General features: G+C 43.9%; 1 long non-coding RNA gene across 3 annotated transcripts in view; it reads right to left on the bottom strand.

Annotated features, from left to right (window-relative positions):
- LOC122555738 (uncharacterized) overlaps nt 1-16,170 on the bottom strand; it is a 65,187-nt gene that overhangs the window by 24,701 nt on the left and 24,316 nt on the right. The window contains exon 4 of one of the 3 annotated variants that reach the window (XR_015759229.1): nt 980-3,910. The exons of 1 other annotated variant lie outside the window; for it this stretch is intronic. This is a non-coding gene — a long non-coding RNA (uncharacterized LOC122555738). Of the gene's footprint in view, nt 1-979; nt 3,911-15,348; nt 15,545-16,170 lie in introns of those variants that run through there. One more of the 3 variants, XR_006313350.2, reaches the window with a different exon arrangement.

Below are 16,170 nucleotides of genomic sequence, written 5' to 3'. Positions count from 1 at the left end.
TCATATTGAATGGTGGTGCAGGCTCAAAGGGCAGAATGGCCTACTCCTGCACCTATTGTCTATTCCCTGGAGTCAGGGAGTCCAGAACAAGAGGGCATAGATTTAAGGTGAGAGGGGAAAAGATATAAAAGAGACCTAAGGGGCAACTTTTTCACACAGAGGGTGGTATGTGTATGGAATGATCTGCCAGAGGAAGTGGTGGAGGCTGGTACAATTGCAACATTTAAGAGGCATTTGGCTGGGTATATGAATAGGAAGGGTTTGGAGGGATATGGGCCAGGTGCTGGCAGGTGGGACTAGATTGGGTTGGGATACCTGGTCAGCCTGGACAGATTGGACCGAAGGCTGTTTCCATGCTGTACATCTTTGTTATAGAGTCATAAACAGGCAGGACAGCATTGTGAAGTCTGGCATATGCTTGTTAAAAGAGAGCAGAGGATGGACATGCATTAAACAGTATCTCTTTACAGTGCAATCTCTGCTGCTGCACTCCAAATCTGTGCTTCCCATAAGGTTCCACCATTGACAATCACACCTTCAACAATGTAGCTTCAAAACTCTAGCAATGCCCTCTTAATTCTCCCTTAAGTTCTTTGTTGAAACTCACCCCCACGACAAAACTGCTTGGGTCATCTCTCCTACCATCTCCTTCCTTAGCACAGTCTCAAGCTTGTGTCTGATTCAACCCCCCGGAAGGTGCCTTGGGCCTCTTGTCTAGCTTGGAAGAGCTACCAAAATGCAAAAGCAGTGCACTGTGGATGCTGGAAATCTGTAGTGCAAGCAAATAAATTCTGGAAATGCTCAACAGGTCTGGCAGCTTGAGGGGAGAGAAGCAGAGCTAATGACCTTTCAACTGAACTGAACATACATGAAAGCTGATGATGAGCCAGGGACTGATCAATTCAGAAGCTGCAGGAATACCCTCCGAGCAATATTACTGAACAGATATGTATCCCTATTCGTTAATAAGGAGGGTTACTTTAATGAACAAGAACAAAGATACTCCTCAAGGGAGTGGCAAGATATTGCTAATTTAAAATGCAGCAGAGTCTATCAATGGCCAATAAATGAAATATTGTCCCCTTCCTCAACAGATTGATGTCAAGGCAATAAGCATAATGGGTGGAGTTGCTTATCTGACAGCACACTGGGTTGACAATATTAAACTGAAGGTCTTGTGGTTCAGTTGATAACAACCCTGCTCGTAATAGAAACTCCAGCCTCATGGGTTTCATTAGACTCTCATGAAACGTTTAGCAAAATACTTTGCGAATGGTCAACCCAAAACATTTTATTTCATGGTTAGATCACAGCTAGAATTCAGCTGTCAAACTGGGGCTAAACTTGGAGCAATCTGGTCTCGGAATCTGAATGTTGTGCATTAAGCCTCACTTTAGAAGACTTTTTTTTAATTAATTCATGGGCACTGGTGCCGCTGCAGCATTTATCGCCCACCCCTAGTTGCCCTAGATGATGGCACCATCTGTTTGAAATGCTGCAGTAGGTACACACAGTGGCAGGAGAGTTGGTGGCATGCTCCAGGATTTTGATCGAGGTACACAGTCCTTCAACACGGTAGAGGTCGCAGATCTGGAGGATGCGGTCTAATGAGGCTTGCCAAACTTTGGCAGTGCATCTTGTAAACGGTACACACTGCTGCTTCTCAACATTGGTGGTGGAACGACTAAATAATTGTGAAGTAAAGCACATAACCGAGATTGATACCAAAGTTGCATGGAGGGAATGCTGCACTGACTTTCCAGTGCAATAGTAAACTAGTGTCCTGAAAGACCTTTGAGGTGTATGTAAAAGATCCATGCCCAATACTTCAAAGAACAGATACATCCTCCAGGTTCCTCAGCCAACACGAATAAAACAATTACACATCCAAGATCCCATGCACTCCTTGGAGGAGGAGCAGCAATTCACAATGTACTTTCAATCTAGTCTACTGCTTCCGTTGCAGAACAGCTCAGCTCAGTCAGCCAGCATCACTCAAGCTTCTGTTCACTTACCATGTCATCAGTTTGGTCTCAAGCTCATTCCTGTTCTGTGGACCTACTGCTGTGTTCCAGTGAAACCCCAACATATGCTGGAAGAACAGTGCCTCATTCTGCGATTGAGCGTTCTTCAGCCTTTTTGGCTCAACAACTTCAGATGTCAACTTCTGTCAGACATTTTGATTTCTCCCGCCCCTGTTCCCATTTCTTGTTTTTAAAGTTTTCCATTCAGGCAAAGTTGCCAGAAGCCAAATGGTCTTTTGTCATCCAGAGTTGGTCACGTCGCAAATCAACCAGCTACTTGCTGCTGGCCAAATCTCACTTTGTACGCAGTTCGACGCCAGTCATTTGGAACTGTCCTATCCCACTCCTTGAATAAAGCAGCAGTAAACATCATGAGTTTCAGTAACCTGCTTTTAAAATATGCATTAATCCCTCCCACAATCCTTAGCTTTAAGGATTTGCTTTTTGTCATTTATATAAATGCTTTGGATGTGAACATAGGAGGTGCAGTATTAAGTTTGCAGATGACACCAAAATTGGAGGTGTAGTGGACAGCAAAGAAAACTACCACAAAGTATAACAGGACCTTGATCAGGTGGGCCAGTGGACTGAGAAATGGCAGATGGAGTTTCATTTAAGTAAATGTGAGGTGCTACATTTTGGAAAGTCAAATCAGGGCAGACTTGTACAGTTAACGGTAAGGGACTAGGGAGTGCTGCTGACCAGAGAGACTTTGGAGTGCAGGTTCATAGTTCCTTGAAAGTAGTATCATAGAAGGTGATTGGTACAGTTGCCTTTATTGGTCAGTACATTGAGTATGAGTTGGGAGGCATGTTTCAGCTGTACAGTACACTGGTTAGGCCACTTCTGGAATATGGTGTTCAATTCTGATCTCCCTACTATAGGAGGTATACACAGTGGCAGGAGAGTTGGTGGCATGCTCCAGGATTTTGATCGAGATACACAGTCCTTCAACACGGTAGTAGTTGCAGATTTGGAGGATGCGGTCTAGTGAGGCTTGCCAAACTTTGGCAGTGCATCTTGTAAACGGTACACACTGCTGCTTCTCAACACTGTAGCAACATTCAGAAAAGATTTACAAGGATGTTGCCACAGTTGGAGAGTGAGAGTTTATAGGAAGAGGTTGAATAGACTGGGGCTGTTTTCCCTGGAGCATCAGAGGCTGAGGGATGACCTTATAGAGGTTTATAACATCATGAGGGACACAGACAGCATGAACAGCCAAGGTCTTTTCCCCAGCGGAACAGTGTCCAAAACTAAAAGGCATAGGTTTAGGGTGAAAAGCATCTGGGTGGATATATTGACTAATGCTGGCAAACAGGACTAGATTAATTTAGGACATCCAGTTGGCATAGAGGAGTCTAAAAGCAAAATCCTGCAGATGTTATCAACCTGAAACAAGCACAGAAAATGCTGGAGAAACCTAGCAGGTCTGACAGCATCTGCGAATGCCAGTTCTGAAGAAGTCATATTGGACGCAAAATGTTAATCCTTTCCTCTCTCCACACACAACTTCTGCCCCACCGCCCCTACCTCCAAAAGATGCTGGAGAAGGTGGTCAGGAAGGAGAGGCTGGTGGTGATAGGGTAAGGAGCATCAAGGCAGAGGACAGGCCTGTTTAGGGGATTGCGATCTTGGGAGAGGGAAAGATTGCAAAGCTAGAGAAAGTCACGTGTGAAGCCACACAAGGGGGGGGGGGGAACAGAACAATAATTGGATTTAACGAGTCTTGGAGATGGACTTTGAAACAACAGTAGGGAGTACCCAGTAGTTGCTCTCAAGGAGATATCTTGCTCCAGGAGGTAGACATGGGGCAAACTCATTTAAATCCACTGCAGATCAGTGTTTCCCAACAGACTAGAGCCTCAGCCGACAGCAGCAGAGATCTGAAATTTGATTGACAAGGCATTTTCAACTTCATTGTCATGTTTAAGTGTTAGTGTCAGCCTCCATGAAGCAGGTTAGCTGACCATGCAACTTCAGTTCAAGGCAGAAATGGGCGAGTTTAGGTCAGCAAAGATTTTAATCCCTCACCCCACCAAACCCACCAGTCTCTCTTCGGGCTTTTAAAGAGACTTATGAATCCCACACACTGTGTAATATAAACTAAATCTGTATCACATTGGCTAAGCCAGAGTTGAATTCTAGATTGGGCAGAATTTTGCTGCCAACATTAAACTCTACTCTTTAGGGAAGAATTTGACAAGGTGCAGAGAAGGTTAATTAGAACAGCAATCGAATGAGGAGCTACAGCATTGTGAAGAGACAGGAAAATCTGCATTTACTCCTCAGAACAAGGAGAGTCCAGTGAGGTGAAGTGCCCAGATAAAAAGTTGGCAGCAATTGGTAAAAATTGCAGAGGGTAGATAAGGATAAGAAAAACATCTGACAGATTTCAGAGGCATGTTCAAGTCAAATAAAACAAAAGTACTGTAGATGCTAGAAATCTGGAACAGAAACAAATTATTGACAAAGTTCAGCAGATCCGGCAGCCTGTGGGGAGAGAGCACAGTTAATGTTTCAGGTGCAGTGACCGTTCTTCAGAACTGACAGCAACTAGGCCATTGAATACATACTGAAAGGGTAGGGGGAGTGAGCTGATAGAGATGGATTTCAGAGAGAGAGCGAGAATGAGAGCAAGATAGACAATGGTAGTTTGAGGAAGACTGGTGGGTGACAAAACCAGTAAGAGTTGTGAACTCAAAGCTGACGCTAAAATGTAAAACATACACATTTGGTGGAACGGTAGACAAATGGCAGATGACATTCAATGGAGAGGAATGTGAAAATGATGCAGTAGAACAGGAGAGACAATAGAAAGGCTATGATTCTAAAAAGGTGTAGCTGGAGAATGACCTGGGATGGACAGAAAGACAAATCATTGAGGAAAGCAGAACAGGCTGGGAAGTGCATAATACAGTAGCAAAATACAATTCAGGACAAGTTCAGCCACGATATTACTACCTTGTGCAGTCTTCTAAAAGGACTGCAGGTTGCATATGTCTGCCACTCTTACATTGGGAAGAGCGTTTTCCCAGGCAATAACACAACTGGGTATAATATGTTGCTGTTTCTCTTTAATATCCTGCTCATTCAGCCAACCTCCACAAAAATCTCATTACACAAGTCAGGAGACGCATCTTAATTTTTACACGTTCAATTCAGCCATTTTCCAACACAAAAGCACACACATCATTCATCCAGTAATTAAAATGTTTAATGACCTTCTTTCAAAAAGTGTAACAGCACATCTTAGGACAGATTCAGGTACAGAATGCAACATGGAAAGCAGCAACAAAAGATGCCAGCAAGGTTAAGATGATTAACATTTATTTAAAAAGTGTGCAACATCCTTTCATTAATCAAATTAAAACAAACAAGCAGCCAGACATGACCACTGTCACTGTATCTCTGAATCTGGGTGAGTCCAATCCAGAATCCAAAAGTGTGCTTCATTGGAGAGTATAAGGAGGCTGTCATCTTACACAAAGCCTGGACACATTGACCATAATAACAGGGGCATGATTGGTGCAATAAGGTGCCCTTCAACATTTCACCAGAACCTAACATGGACAGAACAGCAAAAATGGACAGACTCTACCCCGGCTGCCTTCTCTTCTGGAATCTCCCATTATTTAAAATTTGGTGGCGACAAAGAATAATTTAACTCCACCTTCCATTCTCCCCGCCCACCCCAGTCACCCCAACAAAACTTCCTCCCATTCTTACCAGAGGAATTAAGACATCTGTACCTCCCACTCTTCCTGCATGCAGTCTCAATATATAAACACAGGAGAGAAGTTTCAACTATGGAGAGAAGTTTCCAACCATCCAGAATTACTTGCCGATAATCACGTATTACCCAGCAACGGCTCAAAATGACAAGACTGGAAACATTTCTTATGGGCAGCACACACAATTGCAGTTTGCCAATTACCCTCACTCCCAAGGCATTGACATTTACCCAACCTCTGCCTGGAATGGAACGCAACATCTGGCTGGGACCAGCTACTTGCAACAGCAGCATCTAACAGTTCCTGTCCAGGTAATGGCAATGAAGGTGTGTGACTGAGCAGAGGTCAGCAAGCTTACAAGCAGTGGTGTTATACCAGCACTGTCGGACCGAGACAAGTGCAATGCTTCATGGGAAACCCAGCAATTGCTCCAGTCTCCGCCTCTCAACACTGGCCAGTCTTGACAAGGGAAAGGAGGGCATTCAACCGGGGGTGGGATGGTGAGGAGAGATGGACAGACAGACAGAAAGCTAGATGGGGGATATGTAACAGACACAAATAATAAGAAAACACCCATCAAATTACAATAACCCTCAGTTGAAGAACAGCAATTGTTACAGATAAAGTGTGCAAACCCCACATGACATCCTTGCCTCTTGATCTGTATAGGCCGGGACAAGTGCAATATCAAATAAAACGTAAATACTGCTGCCCATCCCAACCTACACAAAACAGGGAAGGGGAGAGGGGGAATGGGGAACTGCATCGCAGCCTCTTGACAGCTTCTCACACCTCCTCCTCGGTTTCACACAGTTCAATGTATAGCAGCAATTCAACGTGCCAGAGGATTCTAAAAGGGTAGCCCAATAGGCTTTCATACTCTCATCAATCTGAACTGGTGGCCACAGCCATTGGGTCAGAGTCCATCTCAGTTGGAGATTACAGCCTTGCATTCCACGGATGTTAGCAAGTGCGTGTGGGAAATATTTTAACATTGAGTGAGGTGGTCGAGTTAGCAGAGAATTGTCAACAGTACCTTGACCATAGCAGGCATCCCCACTTCAGGGCACATCTATTAGTTCTGTTTCAGTGTCTTCAGAGGTCAATATGCATCAGCAAAGACAGACACCCATCACTTATCCAACTCTCTCCACTGCCCAAATTGCTCACACACTAACCCTGCTAGGGACACACTTAACTGTATAGACAGGTTGCCAGGGGATTAGATCAGACATTTCTTGCCTCAGTGTAGATGGCACAACCCACACAGTTGTTTGGCCCTGTCCTCTAGTCTCAGTCTTCAGCTTGCAGCATGAGACCAGTGTGTTCCTGATGCTGCTCGGGATTAGATGAATGCTCACACATGCAGGTATCTGTGGGCTCGCTGCCGATGCCGAAACACAGTCAGTTTTGCGTGGATTTGCACAGCAACGAGAACCCCCAACTGACTGCAAAGCCAGCAAAACTAACCAGGAGTCAGCGCCATCACCAGATCATCTAAGTGCACAAAGGAAAACAGGTCTAACCCCAACCAACCAAAGCCCTAACACCGCCTTAAATTTTTTGCTATAGATTCTGTGTCTTACAATTGTGTGCTCCACAACCACCTGATGAAGGAGCAGCACTCTGAAAGCTAGTGCTTTCAATTAAACTTGTTGGACTATATATAACCTGGTGTTGTGTGATTTTTAAACTTTGTACACCTCAGTCCAACATCGGCATGTCCAAATCATGTCAAGATCAGGTAGCCACAAGGTGGCAATCAACTACAGGAATTACTGTACAGTCAGGGGATTAGACAGCACTTCTGTGGTAGGATCCATAACTCCAGGATGGTGTGCTACCTCACTGGTGCCATGGTCATGGATACCACAGGAGGCGGCTGCAGGGCATCATCCTGGGAGACGGGGAGATCAGCGAGACATTGTGCTCCACATTAGTACCAAGCCCTTGAGAGTGATGAGGTCCCAAAGGCAAATTTCAGAAAATTATATTATAGAATTCAGACAGCATGAAAGCAGGCTATTTGATCCATTGAGTCCACACTGACCCTCTGAAAAGCGTTCCAACCAGACCCACACTATCCCCAAAATCCCAGGCTAGGTGGCTAATCCACCTAACCTGCAGGTGTTTAAACTGTGGGAAGAAATTGGAGCATCCAGTTAGAAACCCACAGAGGAGAATGTGCAAACTCCACACAGACACAGTCACCCAAGGGTGGAACTGAACCCGGGTCCCTGGCGCTGTGAGGCAGCAGGGCTAACCATTGAGTCATCATGCCACCCAATTAGTCAAGACATTTTTTAAAAATCAGAACCTCAAAGAGTAGTAATCTTAGGATTATTCTCAGCACCATGTGCTAGTGAACTAAACAACAGAACTGACAAATTTATTACATTGCTAGATAACTGGTGCATCAGGTCAGGAATGAGATTGGAGAGATTGGGACCATTTCTAGGGAGGGAGGGATCTGCAAGATGAATCACACCTTAATGGGACTGGGACAGATCTCCTTGCAGTGAGATTTACCAGTGCAGTTGGGATACCTTTAAACTAGCTTGTTATGGGATAGGAACCTCAGGGTTACAAACTGGAAGGAGAGAAATAAAGTTAGCAGCTGAAAAGATGATGAGAGATTAAATGCCTGGAGGAACACATTCAAACATTGCGCATGCTTCAAAAGCAGAAGGATGCTGATAAGACAGAAGGCAAGGGCACTCTACTTGAATGCATGCAGCATTCACAACAAGTAATATCTATAACAGGACAAACATAGAGACACAAGGGTTATGATCTAATTGCTATCACAAAGTCATAGCACCAAGGTACCCAGGATTGGGAAATGAATATTCAAGGCGGTTTTACATCGAAGGACAACACAGAGGGAAAAAAAGGTGGCGTTGCACTGAAGGGATGGGATCACAAGGGAGAATCCCAAATTGCGGAATCTGTTTGGGTGGAACTAAGAAAAAACAAGGGACTGTGAACATTGATTGAAGTTATTTGTCAGCACCAAGTAGTTGTGGTAGTGTGGGACACTGTATTAATCAGGACATGACAGAGGTTTGCAGCCTGGGCCACACTGTTTCCATTAATTATTTCAATTGACACACAGACTGGGTAAACCAATCCAACACCAAAACTACAGAAGTGCGTGTTAGGGATGGCTTTCTCGAGCAGAATGTTGAGCAGCCAACTACAGGACATGTTCCTTTGACTTAATATTATGTAATAAAAAGGCTCAATTAACAATTTTGATGTTAAAAAAAATTAAGAACGAGTGATCACAATATGGCAGCATTTTACATTATTTTTGAAAGCGAGAGTGCATTTTGAACAGTGGGTGTTAAATCTGAATAAGGAAAATTATAAAAAGGTATGAGGTACAGAGTGGCTGTGGTGGACTGGGAAAATTCATCACAAAACATAGCTGCACACAGGCAGTAGACAAATCTTCAATGAACTGATGCATGAATTACAGCAAATATAAATTCCTTCAAGGTGCAAAAACTCAAACGATCAGTCAACTGTGGCTAACAAAGAAGATGCAAGACTCTAAGATTACAAGTACAACGCCAAGGAAGTTGCAGTAAAATATCAGCAATTCTGAGATTGCTGGGTGGGGGAGGTTTAACAGCATACAATAAAGTGACCAAAACCTTCACAAGGGAGCAAAGAATAGGAATGCAATCGAGGAAATCAAAAACTTCGAAAACTTTCACAGGAATATAAAAAGGAAAAGTCTGGCTAAAATGAATGTGGGTCCACGACAGGCAGTCTGGACATTCTGTAATGAGGAAGAGAGGAATGGCAGAGAAGCTAAATCATTACTGTGTCTCTATGTCTACTTCCTCGCTCCAATGTAATGGATTGAAGGGGGAGGCCATAGATAGTTTATATATGGGAATGATCCCCATTATTTAAGGGAGTGAGAGAGAAAACAGGGAACCACAGATCTGCTAGCCTTATGTCAGTAGCAGTGAAAGTGCTGTTCAAAATGTAACATCTCCATATATGACAATGATATAAAACTAAATGGGAATGTGCACTGACAGGAAGATGGGCAAAACATGGCAGATGGAATAGGATATGGAAAAGTAGAGGTTATCCACTCTGGTGGGAGTGACAGATTCACATATGTCAGACAGCATGGAAACAGACCCTTTGGTCCAACTCGCCCATGCTGACCAACTAGATCCACTAGCCTGTGTTTGGCCCATATCCCTCCAAGTTTTTCCTACTCATATACCTGCCCAATTTCTTTTTTGTTAAAATTGGGTAACTGGGCCTACATCTACCACTTCCTCTGGCAGCTCATTCCACATACAAACCAGCCTTTGTGGAAAATATTGACCCTCAGGTCCCTTTTAAATATCTTTCTCCTCTCAGCTGTTGAAAACACCAATGTGATGATGACCAGACATTTTAATTTTCTGATGTTGATTGAGGGATAAAAGGACACTGGAGATAACTTTGCTCCATTTCTTTACAATTGTGATAGTGGACTTTCCCATCTGAAAGATGGCACGTTTATTTAGGAAGTTTGAAAGTCAATTGTGAAGAGGCCAAAGTAACGTGCAGGATGTTTCTTAAATGACATGAGGTTGGAAAGTGTAAATGTACAAAGGAACCTGGGTGGACTGGTTGATAAGTCAGCAAAGATTAACATGCAGATGCAACAAGTGATTTAGGAAGGCGAACAGAATGTAAACATTTATGACAGAAATATCCATGTATACGAATCATGAAATCTTGCTTCAACTGCATAGGTAGTTGCTTAGACTGCACCTGGGAGTAGTGTGTGCAGTTTTGGGATCCTTACCCCAGTTAAGATATTGTTGCCATGGAGGAAGTGCAACTGAGATTCAAAGACTTGATCCAAGGTAGATGGGGCCGTCCTATGGAGAGACATTGGGTAAACTGGATCTGAATTCTCTAGCGCTTTAAAGAATGAGGGGGCGATCTCACTGAAACTTATAAAATACTTAATGGGATAGACAGGGTAGAGAAAGGTAACATGTCTCCTCTGGCTGGGGAGTCTAGACCTGGGGACACAATTTAAAAATAAGTGGGGGGGGGGGCATTTCAGAGTTATGAACGTTTGGAATTCTCTATCAGAGAGCTGTGGGTACTCTGGTCTTTGGGAATGTTAAATTAGGATTTTGTTAGACTTATTAATGGTGTCTGGTGTCTGTGGTTATGGGGATGGGTGAGAAAAATGCACTGAAGTTTCAATCAGCCATGGTCCTATTAAATAGCAGGGACCAAATGGCCACCTCCTGCTGCTACAAATATAGTAGGGGAATGGGACTGATTCTACATAAATTAGGTATGGACTTGATGGACCGAGTGGTCTCTGTCAGTGCTGTAACAATTCTGACAGTTCTGAAGTAAAGTTTCAATACAAGGATAAAACCCGATGGAAACCTTTTATTTTTAAATTCTCAATTTTGTCCGAGAAAGAAGGCAATTTGTTGAGACTGCACTTTAAAAAAAGTATAAATCTCCAATTCTCACCTCTTCACCCTCGAAGAAAAGCTGTCAGTAAACTAGTGACTGACCAATGAAAAGCAGTCATGCTGTTCACCTTCAGACATCTGCAAATAAACTTTAAATCCACTAGTTCCACAGCATGTTTCAGCAATCCAGGTCTCGCTACCTGTTAATATTTGCCAGGATGTCAAAACCAGCCCTTTCCAAATCTCCTGGCTCCCAAAATAAGGAATACAGGAAGAGGCATTCATTAAATCATGGTTGATCTGTTAACAAACTCTTCAAATCCACAGACCCTAAAACCCACTCCCAAGAATAAATACCTTTTTTGAACAAAAAGGTCAATTAAACTCAGTTTCATTAACTTTTTGAGGAGGGCACATGGGAAAATGGATCTAAAAACAGGATCAAACTATTGACAACAAAAGGGCAGATCAGGTCAGGCTGGGTTTTAATGGTTACACAGCAAGGGTTTGTTTAGGGGAACTGGGCTTGAAGCCATGTTTAGCTCAATTGGACAGCCCTGCCCATAACACCTAGGGCTGCATGGTGGCTCAGTGGTTAGCACTGCTGCCTCCCAGTGCCAGGAACATGGATTCGATTCCCTCCTCAGATGACTGTCTGTATGGAGTTTGCACATTCACCCAGTGTCTGCATGGGTTTCCTCCCCCAGTCCAAAGACGTACAGGTTAGGTGGACATGCCATGCTGAAATTGTCCATAGTGTCTAGAGATGTGCATAGAGGGATTCGCTATGGGAAAAGCAGAGTTATAGGGAGAGGATTGAGGGGTGGTTCTGGATGGGATGCTCTTTGGAGGGTCAGTGTGGACTCAACAGACCGAATTACCTGCTTCCAGGCTGTAGGGATTCTAACGCAAGATTCAAAAGGTGGGGGTGCGTGTGAGCACACCTCTCTCTGCGACTGTCAAACCCCTTCCCTGCCCAGAAGTGCACAAACTTACCAGTGAAGAGTTGGCTGACGTTACTTTATCCAAAGATCAGAGAATCAGACCAGCTAACCAGGCCACCGTCAAGCTGCTGCTCAAGGACTGCAGATAATCCCTCTCGATCTGATGCACAAATCCAAGCAGCGCTGAAAGTGATTGTTCTGCAGTAGGTTTCAATGCTACTACCTGCACTACAAGCACTTTTGGGCTGCTCGGACATGGCTTTCCCTCCATACCAAGGCGGGTAGTCATCATTGTCTGCAGGGTTAAGATCTGAGAGCGAGCGAGCGCGCGCATCGAACAACTCCCATCCCCCTCCCTCCAAACAGGTGTGCCCCAGTAAGAGGCTGCAAAATGGAGTAACTCTTAAACGTTTCCCCAAGGGGATAAAGCAACCACCACCTGGGCAAGGCCTGTAGTAACTGCGGCCCAGGGACTTCTCTGGGAGTAGCAAGACACCTATCAACGAGATGGTAACTGCCTGGAAGAAAAACAATCCAACTTAGATCTGCTCACATGTAGGACTTGCCGTTCAGGATTAGTCTAGTCTGTGGAAGGAGGAAAATAATACAAGGTTACAGAAACCCCAAAACTTTATACACGACCCAAAGTGAATGGCAGATGGCTCCATAATTCAAGATTCAGCTGTCTCCTTAAACACCACCAGGTACGAGGCAGTTTTTGTCATCCATGTCAGATATAACAAGTTCAAGGCCTCCGTCACAAACATGGAATTGTTAACACTGTGACCCACCCATTTCAGTCCTCCCACTGCATTGAACACTTGCATGATATGAACAGCCTGAAGTTCCCTCTAATCCATTCTAAGCATGCGTTCACGGAGCAGCTCTGGCAACAGCAGTGTGATGTAAGGAACCGGTGGCCAATTTGACAAGATTGCCAGATATGCCATCAGTACATGTGAAAAGCCAGCCCATTAATGGCGAGGGGATACATGGGCATAGTGGCTTCTCCAGAAAGTCAACCCTTTCAGAACCATGGAACAGAATCCTTCCTGAGCAAAAATCTTGAAACAGGGCAAGCCAACTGCACAGGCAAGTGACCGGTTTGTTCTAAATCAGCACGTACTCACCCACTAACACAGATGGGGGTAAAGCTGCTGTAGCACATATTGACTCTACTTTTTGTTTAAAAACAAAAATCGCATCTATCCCAAACAGTGGACCACATGTTTGCTCAAGGTATCATCCAAACATGGAGGTCAGGTCAAAGAGCATTTTCCTTTCTGTCAGCAATTGGGTACAACAGTGCTTGAAGTGTAAATAGTGTAGCTAGGATTCACTCTACACTACCTACCACTATTTGCACTTTGGCACTCTAGACCCAGAAGCAGCACCTTCACTCCCCTCCACCAACTCAAAGACCCTCCAATCTCTAAAATAAATGATTTCCAATGGTTTTTCAGTAGTCCCAAGTCAGGAAAAGACTGGCTAAAAGCTGGATGAGCTGTTTAAGCTTAAAAAAAAGTCAAATGGCAAGCTCCAAGAAGCGGTTATAAAATTACGATCTGCTTTGTATAAGTACAAAGCATCTTGAAATATTAAAAAGGTCTGTATTTGAATACTGGACATTAGGAATAAAATAGACCTCCTAACCCTGTTGCTCTTTGGCTGATCTCAACTCCCTCCCTCCCCAAACATTTCTAATGATTTTCACGAAGCTCAGTGTCTCAAACCATTTATTTCTGTATTGTTTCTAACATTCTTTACCCACCCCCACCACCATGCTGATAATTGAATTAAACTCCCTACTCTATGTGGTACTCTACTTTAAAACTAGAGTTGGCCACCACCTTATCCTTTTCTTTTTATAAGCCCTTAGTGAAGCAAAGCACTTCCAAATCAGAGTTACCTCGTACTTTGTCACAAAGAAGAAATTTGAAATCACTGGGCTAAAGATTGTAATGACCCACAACTGCAACGATGGGCACTGACTTGAAGAGGTGTTGACTGTTCAATTAAGATCAGTGCAAAAGGGATATTCACTCCACTGCTCAGAGATTTCCCCTTTCCAATTCTTTTCTGTGGTTTCTGCCATAACCAATCATTTTTCACATTCACTCTTGCTCAACAGACAAAGGGGATGTAGCGATGAGATAGAAACAGCAGAGGGAGCAGAGCAATGAGTGGGGAGATTGTAAAGTCCAGTATCACGACAGACTAATTTTTCTTTTAGAACAGAAAAACAAGGCCAAAGCTTTGGAAAAGAAAACCATCTGCTTACACACAAGGTTACTCTTCCTTCCCCCGGATCCCACAGGAAACAGCTGCCGTCAGCAAGTGACCGGTCAGCCCCAAAGTCAGGAAAGAAATGGAGGAGAATCCAGAAACAGACAGGAGGCCAGGGCGGTGTCTAGGCCTTCAAGGTGCCAGAGACTAGACACAGAAGACAGCCACTGGTAATGCCACGGGTCACTCTCCCAGCACATGGAGAATCCCAACAAACCTCCTCTCTCTACAATGGCACCGCTTCAAGTTCTAAAGCCTGGCACCTCAGGGTCAGGTTGACACGAATACGTAACACCCTCCTTGACTTGTATTTGCTGAAGTGGCATGTTTATTTAAATAATATCATTGCGAAAGCGGGCATGAGTTGCAATGCCAACATTTACTATCTACGCCTGCTGTTCTAAGCGAGCTTCTAACTAGCCACTTGTGAGTGACGCTTAATTGTCCTCGCATCTGTAAGGACCCTAGAGTCATGCAGAGGCCAGGCTGGATGAGGGTGGTAGGTTTTCTTACCAGTGATTCAAGTTCCTTTCTTTGAATAAGACTGAAAGCAAGCATTACGTGACCACTTCACTGATATTCAGTTGTACTTTTAAAAATTTGCCAGGACTCCTTTCTCAAACTGCCCAGGTAGGATTTCGAGGTGCTCGGAACCAATAACCCAGATGTCTAGATTACAAGTGTCACAAGCCACTATACTATTTACAGCAGACATGGCTTTAACTGGCCCCCTATAAACCGGCAAAAATTATAAACCTTCAGATACTGTGATTCAGTAAACAACATTCTGTCCAATTATTATGGTTTTTTAAAAAAAATTTACCTCAGTGTAAGTATACTTGCTGTTCAATTTAGAGACAATTTCTCCTCAAATATCGCAATATTCAAGTAGTCAGTTGAGTGTGAGAAGGCTCTCCGCCCGCAGGTTTTATTTAAGGCAGAGTTGTTTTGAGTAATTTATGCTGTAAATAAAGTATAACAGTGACGTGCATACCCCCTGCATCGTGTTTCTAATAGTGTGTTGTCACATGATTATGTGGACCTCTTGATCAATCGGAATATTTGATCCACTGGTACACTCCAGGTCCCATGGGTGCCTGTTAATAAAACATTTGTTGTACAACATTCATTAGTTTGTTTAAAAACCATCACCTGATGGCCCACAGAAAGGTGGTGCAATAAGGTGGGGCGGGGTGGATTAAAAAAAAACACAGGGCCTTCAACATATATAAATCAGTGGGAGCTGGTGGGAAGAGAAAGGACAAGTCTTCAGAGAAGATGGTGTGTGCAAGGAGTACGTTAAGTGCTGACACTGCAGTAGAAGTCCGCATCACTACCTGCACTGTCAGCACTTTGGCACTACTCGGACAGATGGCCGCACAATAGTTTCCACGGTAACGCATTCCTCCAGAGGCCCACCGAACCTTCCAGTAAATCACAGGCCTTCAACACAAAACACCATACCATACGACAGCGGGATGAGGAGGAGGAGGAGGAGAAGGGACAGCAAAGCACGTTGACTGAAGGCTATCGTTAAACAATTTTAAAAACTGTCACCAATTCTAGGATTCCTAACACAATACAAACATGAACCACGAGTAGCCCGATGGTACCCCCAGCCACTGGTCTAGAGCTGCAAGATTCATTTAAGCATTTCCAGTGAGGTTTCAAAAAGAAAAAACGTCACCCACCTACAGAAAATAAAAGAGAAAATATTCTCTTC

This window comes from Chiloscyllium plagiosum, unplaced genomic scaffold, assembly GCF_037043375.1.
Source record: "Chiloscyllium plagiosum isolate Xiang-an unplaced genomic scaffold, Cpla_swu_hap1 HiC_scaffold_13, whole genome shotgun sequence".
NCBI lineage: Eukaryota > Metazoa > Chordata > Chondrichthyes > Orectolobiformes > Hemiscylliidae > Chiloscyllium > Chiloscyllium plagiosum.
Note: the sequence above shows the minus strand (reverse complement) of the source record. Positions and strands in the feature narration are given on the sequence as shown.